Source organism: Anarrhichthys ocellatus, unplaced genomic scaffold (assembly GCF_004355925.1).
Source record: "Anarrhichthys ocellatus isolate YVR2014 unplaced genomic scaffold, GSC_Weel_1.0 scaffold3, whole genome shotgun sequence".
Classification (NCBI taxonomy): domain Eukaryota; kingdom Metazoa; phylum Chordata; class Actinopteri; order Perciformes; family Anarhichadidae; genus Anarrhichthys; species Anarrhichthys ocellatus.
The window spans coordinates 8987164-9000866 of record NW_022280033.1 but is presented as its reverse complement, the minus strand read 5'-3'; the positions used below and the strand labels follow the sequence as shown (position 1 = coordinate 9000866).

Genomic DNA, 13703 nt, shown 5'->3' with positions numbered 1-13703 from the left:
CATCTAATATTTTGTTCTCTGTTTAGCAGTCCTGCTAACCACGCTCCACGCCAAAGCGTCAGAGGAACCATTATCAGATTCTCACAAATGACCAAAATTAAAACAAGGAAGCCCGCTCCAGACCAAGCTGCGCAACTGAATCCTATCACTTCCCATCCATGAGGCCATTTCTTAAACATTGAGGCATTGTTCAGATGCATGGAGTGCAGCCCCTGCCTCCCAATTTCCATTTCTTTCCCCCCTGCAGAAAGGCTGAATCTGATCCGGACCCATTGGTGTGTGGATAATGAAGGGGTTACCAGGAGCTGGGAGAGGCCCAGTAATTCCCCGCACTGGGGGAGTGGGTTTTTGGGTGGGGTTTGGATGAGTACCCCTGCTCCGTGATGCATGCACTCATGTGAGCTTGTGACAGCCTTTACCCAAATCCAAAGGCCAGACATAGACACTGCATGTATTATATAGAGATACAGTACAAAACCCGGCTTCAAACATTTTATTGCTACAGAATTACTTTTTTTCCACACAAATGGAGCTTACGCTGTATACATTAGTGTTAGGATTACTTTTGATCTTCTGTACAAAATAGAAAGGATTCTACTAGAAAATGATTGCACGGACTTCAGTTACAGAGCATGATGAATGTGTTTCTACTCAATGACTCACTACTAATACCAATGTTGACATTAAATTCAAGTTAAAGAGATGTAAATAAAATCTCAATCCCCTATACATCGTGCTGAGCTCATCAACCTCTCTTTTCAGTAGAGGTGGGAGTAACCCAGCTCCATCTAAGGTCACAAAAATTAGCATATCATCTGGCAAAAAGGGTTAGCCAATGTGTGGGCGTCTCCCTAAGGGGGGTCACCTTAAACATCAGTGTTAAGGCACTGAGACCCCAACGTACTCCAGGGTTAAGTATCTCCACTTCATTATGATAAAGATGTGAACAACTACCCATCCTACCAACGCTGTCAATAGACATTGAGTCCTGGCTCTATCCAGCCTGACTCGCCCTCTCTCAGGGCCCGGCACGAGCCTCCATCCATCATCTGAATACTACGGGCCTGAATCATTGCCGATCATTATAGTAACAGTGAGAGCCCTGATGATTGGCTGCGATTGTTAGATCACAGGGATCCGAGGGGTGATCCATCACGCTGGGTGGCACGCTAACACCTCTGTGTGATGGGGTTCACCTCTGGGGTCAGGGCCAGGTCAGCCAGAAGAGAGCCCCTCCACAGAGAATAGCTCCAACATTCCCAGTTACTTACCAAAGGCTCCCGAAGTGCAAGGGGAAATCATCTGATTAGACTTAGTCTTGCATTAGCAATCGGTAACAATATATTGCTTTCTTTTTAAAAAGTTCACATATTAATATGAAGAGTAAAACCGTGAGACAAACTGCTCTCTCTGCTTCACAATGCAAGATGAGCCGCTGACCCCATCCAACTTGTTTCTCAAAACTGGTGCAACACAATATAGTAACCCGAGGCTACGTGTTGTCATCCAAATGAGATAAGTTTATTTTCCCTAGACCAGCATTTGTTCCATCAGCCTGCAGGGTCGCAGACCACACTAGGAAGCAGTGGGGAGTCCTTCTCAGCACCTGCAGCTCTTGCGAGGTGGCCCGCTAGCAAGGAAAGGCTTTGGCCGCTACCCAAATATCTGCCTGCACCTTCTGTGCAAACGCGCCAGCCTCAGGAAACCAGGAGGCAGCAATATTGTGGAACAAATGTCCCCTAATCTCAGCCTGCTGGTCCGGGGTCCTAGGTGGGGCCTCCTCCTTAGAGTTTGACCCAGGATAGTGGTCAAACAGGACAGCGTTGCTGGTGAGTAAACAGCACCACACCTATAGAGATGTCACTCACAGCAGCATCAGAATCCAGCAGCTCCACCAGGATGGGAGCTTTTACAGTGACGAGCAGCAGAAATGGGGTTCTAATAAATTCATATGAAATTGTTGACTAATGAATAATTAGAATAAGTAAATGACAAATTATTCAACATCAGAAATGCATTACTGTTTACGTGATATTAAATAGGAGATTTTAAGAGCAAAGGATTGTATTGTTCCATCAAAATATATCTTCCAGGCAGTGTGTTGACATTAAAAAAATTAATCAGTTAAAAATCATATATTTTGTGTAGAAATGTAGAATTGCTGTCTTTTGCAAGAGAGGTATTTACAGATTTCTATCTCTGACTTGTGATCGCTCTCCAAAGTCATCTACTGTGAACCCAAAGATCCATTCTTGCTGTTGCATAAATACATTTACTTTGCATATGGAGATGACGTTCACTGCCGTGGGAACACTGACTATTCTTTGAAATTTAGTGCAATTAAAAACAGATCAAATTACACAAGTTGATTCACATTTTCCCATTGGTATTCACAGAAAATACATATATAGCCTTCAGTGGAGGCTTTTCAGATGCCTTCCTTATTATCCTATTAGGTTTATGGCATTGCTAGAACTTTCTCTGTTCGATGTTTTGTTGTTCTTTTGTGTTTTAAGAAAATATAGCTTTTTTTTAAAGAGAGCAATGTGTGATCATATTAAAATTCACAACATAAATGCAGCACAAACATTGTGCTCTGAGCTAAATCTGGCAACATTTTTAGAACGTCTTTTTATGAGAAATGATAAATGATGCCCCAAATGCGCAGTGAGGCTGAGTGGTCCTCATATGTTTCTGAAAGAAAGAAACATATGCAACATTGTTAACATAAGAGTTTGAGTTGTACACAAAGGCTATTCATTCTTAAATATTGTTTTTGTTACCTCAGTTTTTGGAGCCAATTCATTTTTAACAATCTTGATCCCTTATTTAAGGATTAATAGATAGTTACTTTATCACTCACTACATCTTTTATACTTTAGTTTAAAGTAATTGAATATACTTGATACAGTTGAAAACAAACATAAAGTGGGATGGCTTTGAAGATGAATGATCCTGTAGTATTATACATTTTCAAACAGAATTCATCACTGAGGGAATTTCCTGCATACAAAGCAAATTCCATTCCCTTCAGTCAGTGAACAAGACCTGTGTCTTCTGTAGCCTGGCACACAAGAAGTTGCCCTGTGGAGTGTGTTATTGGAAAATAATATTTGAAATTATTCTCCTGATCACTGGTTTATCTCTTGGAATTCTTCCAATTTCAGTGAAAAGTTCTGCAATTTGAGCAAAACAAACAGAAACGCAGTCATGTACAGTGACTGAGATTTATTTTTACTGTTCCAAAAGCTGACTTTCCATTTTTCATAATCAGTTCTAATAGATAACAATTAAACCTTAGAGTGCATGAAAGGAAAAGAGTTTTCTGCTTTTAGATTTAGTATTGTTCAGTGTTCATATTTTGGTTCAGTTGCTCAGGGAGGAGAATAGAAAGAGAGGCCAGAAAAATATCAAAGATCATCCACTATTAACTGATACTGTACACAGTATACTGTGTGTGTGTGTGTATATATATATATATATGAGTGTGTGTGTTAACTTCAAATGAGCAGTCGATTGGGGGTGGATAGTGTATCTATGGCAACGGTCTGGTCCCCAGCTGTCACGGTGAAGAAGAAGATGGGTGCCATGAGTGAGGAGACCACTTAACCTCAGCTGCTCCTCAGCTTAGGGGAGTCAAGATGCTGCTGAAACCCTTACAGAACCTCACTTAATATGTAGACAATAACCCCCCCTCGCCAGACAAAAGATGACTTCAAACCAGCCCGTGGAGAAAAAAAAAAGAGAGAGAGAGTGAGCTTTACAGCAGCTCCTCTTCCTAGAAGTGGAGTTCACTTTCAGAAGCTCCAATACAGCAGATGGAGAGTTTAGAGGTACGAGAGGGGGGGAAATTGGCAAAAGCTAATTAGATCTGGTTTAACTGGAGAATCGCTTTAATCGTTAACTGTTAGCTTCTGATAGAGGATGCCATTTTGCAGCAGATTTTTAACTCTGCTGTAACCATCTGCTGGAATTAGATCAAACTACACAGAGTGAATACAAAACAAACCGGTGGAAATTAGCAAGTGTGAGTATGTTATCTGTGGAGGTTTCTTTTGAAAAAATGATGTAGGCTATAGTTGCAACAAAGAAATTCTTGGTCAAGCACTTTGTTAAGTTCAGGAAAAATCTTGGTCTTCGTTAAATTCTGAAAAGTCAAAAACAACACAGGATATGTTTATTTATTTATTTTTATTGATCCATTGTACGTTTGTTGCCTGAACCTAACATCACTTTTAAGGTACCCCTGTCTCCAGTATCAGAGTCCTGAGCTTCATACATCCACAATCCACCTCAACCACTTCATTAGCTTATTGTACAACACAGTGCCACTCCCATCACTCGAGAACAGTAAACATCTTCCAAATTAGTAGAATATAAACTGAATTTCTAGATGACTTCATTGGTTTTTTTGGTCACTTTTGTCATGGCCACGAGGACACTTGGAACTTCTCTGTACTTTGGTTTCTGTTATGTTTTGTACTGAACATTATCAGTAAATACAATATCATAGCACCACCAAGGACACCAGAGGGCTGCTCACTAAAAGTCATACACTTACAAAGACATATAGAACAATACGTATTCTGGGCATGCTATAATAGCAAAATGGGGAAAAAAACAACATATTTGTAAAGATGTCATGGAAATAAAATCCCTTCTATGGTCTAATTTGAGTCATAAAACCACTTTACCTTTTACATTTCTTCAATAGGGACTTAGTAAATGTAGTACCACGTTGCAAAAAACCTACTGGGTCATAATGTTTAGGGCTGCAACAAACAATTATTTTCCTTATTGATTAATCTGATGACTGCTTCTTGATTAATCGTTTAGTTTTTTAAATGTCAGAAATGAGTGAATCACAATTCCCTAACACCCAAATGACTTGTTTTGTCCAACAAATGCAAACTATATTTAATAGACAATGATATAACTTTGATACAACAGCAGATGCTTTTTGTGTATTTTTAACTCTAATAATGTTAGAATCGGTTGTTTCTGGTATTTGTTGTATTGGTGCATATGTGTGTTTCAGGGACACATAGTCAGAAACTTAAAAACAGATTGCACCAGTTTTAGCTCAAAACCTTAAAATCCCCCAAAATGAAGCAAAAAAATAGCAATACTGGTCACAGCAACGAGGAAACTTGAAACTCCTCTGTTTAGTGTGGAGGGTTGAACCATAACTTATTCCCTTGTTCTCGTACCGACACTGTGGAGCTTTTGCGCAACAATGTACCAGTGTAAGTCAAATGTAGGACCATGAACATAAGATCTCCCTTCATCACACCTGCTGTGCTGAAAAGTGAATAATTTGGGGTTCGTCAGCTGACAAGGTTGGACTGACGGCCTTGAGGTTGAAGGGAGGGAGGTGGGTGATGGAGAGAAGGAGGGAGGGGTGGGTCTGACAGGGTGTCGTCGCGGCTGTGACACGTATTGCCGGTGACAGAGGTTAGGGGGTCAGACAGGAAGGTCTGTTGTTATGAAGGGGAAGCAGGCTGCATTGTTTAGCCCTCACTCCCTCCCTTACTGCGCAGCGATGGTCTAATCAGGCTTTGTCGCCGCTGCCCGACATAGACAGCACAAGCTCACTCTGTGTTTTCTCCTTTATCTAGCATTGACTCTTTGTCTTTTTCTGTCTCCATTTCTGTCTCTCCTCCCCCCATCTTTCTCCTGTAAGGAATCTCATATTCGTTCTGTCTCCCCTTTTCACGTTTTGCCTTCTTTTTCCTCTCTCTCCATATCTTTCTAAGTCTTTCCCTCTGGCATACCTCCTTCTGGCTCTCTGTATGTGCATGCATTTGTGTCTGTGTGTGTGTGTGTGTGTGTGTGTGTGTGCGTGTGCGTGTGTGGGGGGGGGGGGGCTTCGCCTCAGGCCATCCCAGGGGAGGCTTCACAGGCTTTAGAGGCCAAATGAAGTGTAAGTCTATTAAAAGGCAGAGCCAATGTGCAGATTCCCAGCACGGCATGTGGTTCTGGTGCAGTTAATTTCCACTTGATCAACAGTAGATGTGTTGCAGAAGTGAGCGCAGGGAGACTGACAGGTCAGCATCAAAACGTCTACCGTCTTCTTAACATCCTTAGGTGAACCTTTAAGGCCTTTTTATGCTTATAAGCTACAGCTCTTACTGAGGTTTGAGTTGCAAACTTGATGTTACTGATCACGTGTAGAGGTCTGATCTAATTCAAAACACTGTCACAAGTCTACACATAAATTCAGAGAATGACGGATCGGTACTGCATCTCTCTGCAGTTCATTTGCAATGGAGATTCTGTTGATAACCATTCAATGGAAACAGGACAAAACATGTATGTTTGTAGGCTACACGTAGCCTGCTTTTAGGGTATACGTGCCACAAAATCCCATGGAAGGACAGAGAGATTAAATAGGCCTGTTTATTCATATGAAGATGACAAATGTAGGAAGCTGGAGGAAAACGAAAGGCTCGGAGGACACACTATTCATTATAAGAGCGCCTGTGGGTCATCATGTTTTTATCTAAATCAGGTCCCAGCCCATTTTCCGAACCACACCACCAGGCGAGACGCATGTGTGTCTGCGTAACCTACTTCAGGTGTTCAGGTAGTGTTCTGAATGCACGTGTCATTTGTCTGCACTCATAAAGAACATACACATTTAAGCATAACATACACAGCAAGGATGGCCAACAAAATATGCTGATGATCCCTGAAAATAAAACATTATAGAAATTGCACTGTTTTAATTAGATATGAATTATAACCAGCAACTGCTGTGAGCAGGTCCAAGCAGTGTGTGTATTGAGAGCAAAGTGACACGAGAGCAGCGTAACCAGAGTCTGTCAAGGATCATTACAGGTGATTGTGAGTGTAGCTTGCACTGCTAGAAAAATTTAATTTGCTATTGATTTGATACTTAAATGGTGTACGTCCATTCCTATCATTAAAACATGGAAGCAGGGCTGCCAATACACAAAGACCACTGACTCCTCTCAGGGTGACTCTGTGAGGGAGTTTTTATATACTCAGCAGCACCAAATGAATTCCCAGAATCTCACTTTGCTGAGTCACATATGCAGATCCTTTCTTCAAATACAATATGATATGATATGTAGCAGAACTTTATGTCCACAACTTGGGAAAATTGTTCCGCAAAAAAAAAAAAAAAAAAAGAATTCTGCATACTGAGAAATCAGAGCAAAACAAACAACTCATGCAAACCAATACAACGCATCTTAAACCGTCTCTGTGGTAGTTCCCGCTACAGTAGGTGTCTTCAGGACCACCTTCAGGCATGATGACTCACACACAGACTCGCCAGGTGAAAGTAATACCAGTGTCGCTGTCGCGGCTCAAAATTACACTGTACAACCATAGACTTGTATTCAGATCCCTGCTTCAATTAATACTTGGCAAAAGGATTTCTTGTTAATATTTTATTAATACTCAAGCACATTCGCCATGTATGTTGAACTGTGAAGAGACTACAATCTGAATTATGATTTGATCTCTTTCATAGTCATGGAACTTCCAATGTTATCACTTAGTACATTTACATATACATGCACATTGATATCCCGCTTTTGACTCTAATTTCATTTACTGTAATATGCAAACCCGGACATCAACTCATACTGAAGGAACAACCAAATCTATGCTGTAAATGTGCACGATTGCAAGATTTGTTGAACCGTGCAGTGGTGATGAGTTGGATGTGGAAGTTTACTGACATGACTGAAAACGTCTATTAATTGTTAGAAAGTCTGTGTGTCGGTAGGTTTTGATAGAGGTGGGTGGACACAGAAACAGACACCTGCCACTATAGTCTGCGTCAGCCTGCTCTATCTGTGTGCGATGGCTGAGAGGGGGTGGAGGTCAGTAGTCCAGCTCTGACCTCTCTGGGCCTATTTCTCTGACAGACATTTGTCACTCTGCTGAGGGCTGAGTGCCGTAATAGATTATTGACCACCTCAGCAGTCCCATCACTTCACACAGCTCAGATCCCCAATACAGCCACCTTTATCGCCACACAGGAGCCAGAAGGAAAGACACAGAGCAACAGTATGAGGAACACGTGTAATGATAAATGAAAAGATAATACTTTAAACTGAAGCACCAGTGTCTTTAGGAATCACAATATCACTTAACATTACAATCTCACAACATACAGTTGAATTAGCGGGCTTTTCAGAATTTATGTGAACCTATGAAATGCTAAAAACAGGATGAGCAAACAAGAAAGTCAAAGCCTGTTCCTTTAAATGAGAAAGGGACACTGGTCTGTCTCTGATGAATTAAAGGGAAAGTAGGTCTTTCCTCCATATTGTGGTTTTTGTATTTTGGCACATTCTGGGGTCCTTAATTGTATGATAATTCATCTCGGAGCACTAATTTACCCCCTGCCAGTCGCTTTAAATGTTGGACAATTTTGTGAACCAGCACTCAGAATTAGAAATGAGCTGATGGCTCAAAGAAGTGTGTCTTCCAGCTAAGGAGCATATTTATACCCATATTCTTAAGGGTTTTTTCTTCAACATTAGGGCTTTGGGCATATTAGTGCACATATGTGGTATTTTCTCAAAGAAAGACATTTAAATGTTTGATGTTTCATGATTTGTCTCTCTTCCCAAAAAAGTTTATCAACAATCGTTTAATGGAAAGTAATGCCTTGGCTTTTCACAGTAAGCTGTGAAATAATCAGTTGTGATATTTATAACAAAAAGCAAAAATAGCAGGAAACATTATGCAGCAAATTAGGTTTTTTTCTTTCCTGAAACGCACACATAATGATTCAAATCCAGTGCCGTTTGATGCTTTTGATGTGGCATGTTAGGTCTGCAATATGTCCCTCTCCAGCAATTCATATAATAAGTACCTGCTGTTCGGATTCTTGGGCCCTGTCTGTCATGCGATTGGGGGACATTTAGGCTTATTTAGCCATTGCTTATTTAGCCACGGGAGGCCTATTAATTTCAGCAGGGCCTGTCCTCTCCAGGGGCGATAGCTACCCGCAGCACGCGCGTCCCATTGTTTAGATCCATTTACATCTGTGGTCAATGAATAATGACAGCTCCAACACAGCAAAACAGATACTTGCACACAAATGCACAGGGACAGAAACAGGCCCAAGCTGAACACAGAGTTCCCAAATGCAGGGTTAAGAAAAAAGGAAAATAAATGGTCCAGGGTTGCTTCGCTTTATCTGTAGAGAATTATGATTAAAAAGCTGCATAATGCCAAGCGGAGCTGTAACTCCTCTTTGTGATTCTCCACCCTGTTAGAGATTCTGCTAGTGAGTGCGTCTGTTATTTTGGCACCCTCCCAACCGTATTTGACCCATTAAATTAGCCACATTGGTTGATATGGTGCCATGCTAATGTTGAAGGTTTCTCTCCATCGGGTGCACAGATTCCTGGCACCCGGTATTTCACTCTGGCTGTGCAGAAGAGGCTGTGCCACTGCTACCACACATCATAGAATATTAACCCTTTTCTGTTCCCTGGCAAATACACCAGATGGCACAGCACAATAACAGCTGTCAATTTCAAGGCAGCGCCTCTTCGGTGGATTTTTTCCCCCTTGCTCTTTGGTACGCTGGGAGGATTTTTTAAGACATAATAAGCGAACTGATGTGCTGTTTCAGATGGTAATGAATCAAATGTTACAGTGGAGCAAGAAACGTGTTTCCTCCCTGGGAAACCAAAGAGGTGTTACAGAGTGAGTGCAACAGCCAGCTGCACACAAACACACAACCAGTGATGGAGCTGTGGAAGAGATCTTGCACGTTGAAATGTGCGGCACCGGGTTGAGGTTTCCCCTCCTTCCACCCGAGCGATCGTAGCAGTCATGAGATGAGGTCCCTGGTGCCCCCTCAGCTGCCACTCTAGTTAAATTAAAACTGAGGCCTCCAAATACATTCCTCATTGTAGGCCTAAAGCGCAGGAAAGTTGTATTTGGCTCAAGTGGCGGCTGGGGAATTGTCCCCCTAACCCAGTCCCATTCACCTTATTTACATGATAAAAGCTGGAGTCAGGAAGAGCCACAGGCCCCAGGGCTGTGCTTTTTTTTTTCCATTTATTCATTTCTTTACCAACATCACTTCTCCTTCACCAGAGGTGAGTGACGAAAGCATAGTAGCAATTTAAATTTTGTTTAACACACTCCCTGGAAAACAGGACAGGGAATTGCCTCTGTGCCTGTCACATGTCTCCAACGACACTTTGCCTTCCTGAAAGAGCAGGGGAAGTGCTGCGATTCCCCAATAGCAGGACTTAAACAGTCATGTTTTGAATGGCACCATTTCTCTAGTGCTCTTTCTCAAGAGGACTCAACCTGCTGCCAGATTACAAGAGTATGAAACGAGTAATATGGATTTTTACCGTAGTCTCCTTTTCAGTTCAATCAAGTGACTTTCTTCAGCTGGAGTTATGAAAGGCAGACACAAACTGTATAACTGTCACAGAGGTCATCTATCCCTCTCATAGTGTGCTTTGTAACTCAATTTCCCACCTGGCTTGAGCTGAGGGCGGCAGACAGAAGTCAATTCCAATAGCGACTCCCCAAAGTGCATGTCCAATGGAGAACTCTGTAGTTTAACCTGAACGGACTTCATCAATCGTAGAGTTGAGGTAAATCAATTTCGATTGACCTAAGTCCCAGCGCTCTTTCAAGTGACACTGCATTGTCTATACGTGCTGGCTGTCCGCACCTGACTCCGCTAAACATATCTGACTTAATGACATCACACTGGAGCGTATAACTACTGTGCTTGCCAGCTATCCTCGCTCTCATCTTCTTCACTTCGTCTTTTATGCCACAGGTTTCTGGCCCCGAGGCTAAGAGGAGAGAAGTGCAGTCAGCAGGAGGTAAAATCCATACACATCTCCTGAGATCTCATCACACTCATCAGTGTAAGAACTCATATAATCCTGCTAATGTCTGCGTGCCTGTCAATAGCAGCTCTCGCTGAGACAAAAGTGTCCTAATTAGAAAATGAAAGTGCAAACACACTTTATGTGTCTGTGTGTGTGGGACGGAGGGAGAGACAAAGAGATGATGAAAAGCTAGTTAGGTGAAGACAACACTGGAACACACACATCATTGAATTTGTATGAGTGGATCGTCTATTTGTAATTTTCATAATTAGCAGTATACCTTTCACATCTACAAACGCCCTCTTCATATCCCCCCTGCCATTTCTCTCAAATGGTATCCTCCTCCTTAAAGATTAATTGAAGCTGGGATAAAACAAAATGGTTCCCAGGGGGTGGCCCACTGTTTGTTATTCATGTGGGTCTGGAAACAGCAACAGTAAATCCTCTAAGTTGTTGTTAAGCTGGGGATATTACCATATGTGTGCCATTTCCATAGACTGACAGCTCCCTCTGGATCAACTGGGGACTATTGATCTTGCAGCACTCCATTTCAAGTTAATTGTGCTTGAAATGAGGTCCACACTCCCAGGCATACCTTTGTTTGAAAGGTGGATATTCGTTTTTATTTGGCAGGATGTTGATATCAAAGACAGAGGATATATTCTATATTTAGTTTATGTTTATCCTGCAGAAGCAGTTTCTCTTGCAGTGATTGGTCAAACAGTCAAACACTTATAATAGGATCAAGAACGCTAGTGTTCAATTTCAGTCGTGTTTTTCTCGGTTGTGATTGGACAGAAATAACGTCGCTCCCACACTGACACAGTAGGCAACAGAAAGGGGAGAACATTGTTTTCATTATGTGGTAGAAAAAGAAGGTCCAAATTCTCTTCTTGTGTGACAGAGAGGGAGCTAAAGTGAAAGTTATATTTTCTTATTGACTTTAGTCAAGGAGAAGAGAGGATGAGAGGCTAGATCTTTTATGTGCTGAGATGTGCTCACACTGTTTAAAGCAAAGAAAGCAGACTTTCCCACCAACTAGCCAATGCACAAACAAACCCTTGAGCCTGCATTTCATCTACTCATTTGCGGTGATTATTCAAAGAAAAAGCTTTATAAGCTACTTATGCAGGAGTTCTTAGGATTTTTCTTCTCGTAGCCTTGTTTAGCTTTAAATCCTAATCTGAGAGAAATTGTCTGCCCTGCAGAGTTGAACCAAACACAGAGAAAGGTGAACTTTGCTGCTAGAAAACAGAAAGAACACTGAAGGTTTCACAGCTTTGTGGCTACTGTACGTAGAGTATAATCCATGTCATGATCCCTGTGCGAATCGGATTAGCATATGTGACACATTTGTTTTTACAGCTACCTTTGACAGCCCGACAGGAACAGAGTGTGAGAGGTAGACTTGGAATGAAGCAAAGTACAACCTCATTAAGACAAAAGAGAAAACGGTGAGATAAGCTCTGTTATGGCCCAAATACTGCCACTCTTACTGATTAAACCTCTCAGTCTCAAATGCTTCATAATCCTGCCTGGAACTCATGAAGGTGGATTCTTTAAAAGGTGAAAAAAAGGGGATACAAAAAAAAACAGTGTCAGTCCCAATCTGAAGACCATCTTGGAATATTCCCATTGCTTGTTCCTCCGAGGCGATGAGCACTTTGCAAATTCCATCTTCCTCAGTAATCACACCCATACCAGTCTGATGTCCCTGACTGTTGCTGGAACCATATCTGTTTGCAATATCAGACCACAACAAATAAAAGGTGTGTAATGGAGGACATTAGAGGGGCCAGTGCATAGAGGCAGGATTTAATTTGCATGGCAGATTAGCCTTCTAGTCCCACTGGTGGGGCCACAGCCTCGGGGGCAAAGGCGCCCCTTTTCTCCTTTCTTCCATCTCTTTTATTCCTTTATTAATAGGATCTAGTCTCTTCAAATCCATTAAGTCAATTGAGCAGGCCCATATATAATCTGATTTCAAATCTAGCATGAAAATGCTTAACCAGTGGCTTAACCAGCGGCTCCATGCTGGTTATCCTCTTCAGGGTCCTGAGAGGAAGGAAGGAGATTGAGGATAGAGTGAAGATAATCAAATCACTGAGAAGATGTAAGAAAAAAGGAGATTGTACTCCAAAGAAGCAGCATCAGTCGTTTGAGCAAATGTCCAAAAACAACATTTGTTTACGTTCAAGTGACAAAGCCCTCGAGACTGAGGATAGAGGAATTATGACTCTTGTTCATTAGGAGCAAAGGAGGAAATATTAACATTACCCTGACCTCAACACGGATGAGGTCAGGGTAGACAGATCGGTCAACAACACTTTGAACTGTTCGCTTCCTGTTTCCTTCCAATAGTCAGCGTCGCTTCCTGTTTCCTTCCAATAGTCAGCGTTGCTTTCTTTTACCCATTATGACTCTTGTTCCCCAATCTTAACCAAGTGGTTGTTTTTGTACCTAAACCTAATCAAACCCATAGCCATAGCCTGTGTACGACCAAAGGACAATTGTATGAAATGTGCTGCAGTTATTTGTAACTGTTCTGGAAGGCACAGACAAATTACACCGTCTTGCTAATATGTATGTAAGATCAGAAATGGTGTCCCTCTGAAGGGCAGCTACAAGCGCTGCATTTTGCTGTTTGATTTAAGGACTTGAAATTGACAAATCTTAACGAATCATCAACAAAGTTGATGGGGTCATTTTTAGCCATCCAATGAACGGTAGGTAAAATGTACTGCATGTGCATTTACAAAAGAGCAAAAAAATCCCTGAGTGTTGTGAACAAAATACTTGTTACATCTTCTGGGCTACCTATTTCCAAATCCCAGTGGGGGGGGGGGG

At 41.8% G+C, this 13703-nt stretch overlaps 1 long non-coding RNA gene across 2 annotated transcripts in view; it reads right to left on the bottom strand.

Annotated features, from left to right (window-relative positions):
- The window catches only part of LOC116380107 (uncharacterized), a 91181-nt gene that overhangs the window by 59733 nt on the left and 17745 nt on the right, over window positions 1–13703 (bottom strand). The window lies entirely within an intron of this gene.